The following is a 325-nucleotide window of genomic DNA, read 5'->3' as shown; positions in this document are numbered from 1 at the left end:
CATGGGAGGCCTTGTGGGGAAGAGTATGTGTGAGTTGCTAGATTTTGCTTCCCTCCCAAGTCTATCCTCAATATACTATTGGGCTACTTGAATGGTCAGTGATTAAAGGAGAGCCCTGTGTAGCCCCCAGTTCCAATTTATGTAAAAGGGAGGGGGGGAGCCAAACACTTTCTTCCAACCTGGAGACTATGTATATCATGAAAACCCAGAATTGTGAAGAAAAATGGAATGCTTCAAACTGTACGAATTATAGAAATAAAGCAAATTTGCATACTTGCCTGTTTTGCATAATTCCTCCTCTTGTGACGAGACAGGGCATGTTGGG

Source organism: Zootoca vivipara, chromosome 11 (genome assembly GCF_963506605.1).
Source record: "Zootoca vivipara chromosome 11, rZooViv1.1, whole genome shotgun sequence".
Classification (NCBI taxonomy): domain Eukaryota; kingdom Metazoa; phylum Chordata; class Lepidosauria; order Squamata; family Lacertidae; genus Zootoca; species Zootoca vivipara.
The sequence above is the reverse complement of the archived record's forward strand: the minus strand, read 5'-3'. Positions refer to the sequence as shown.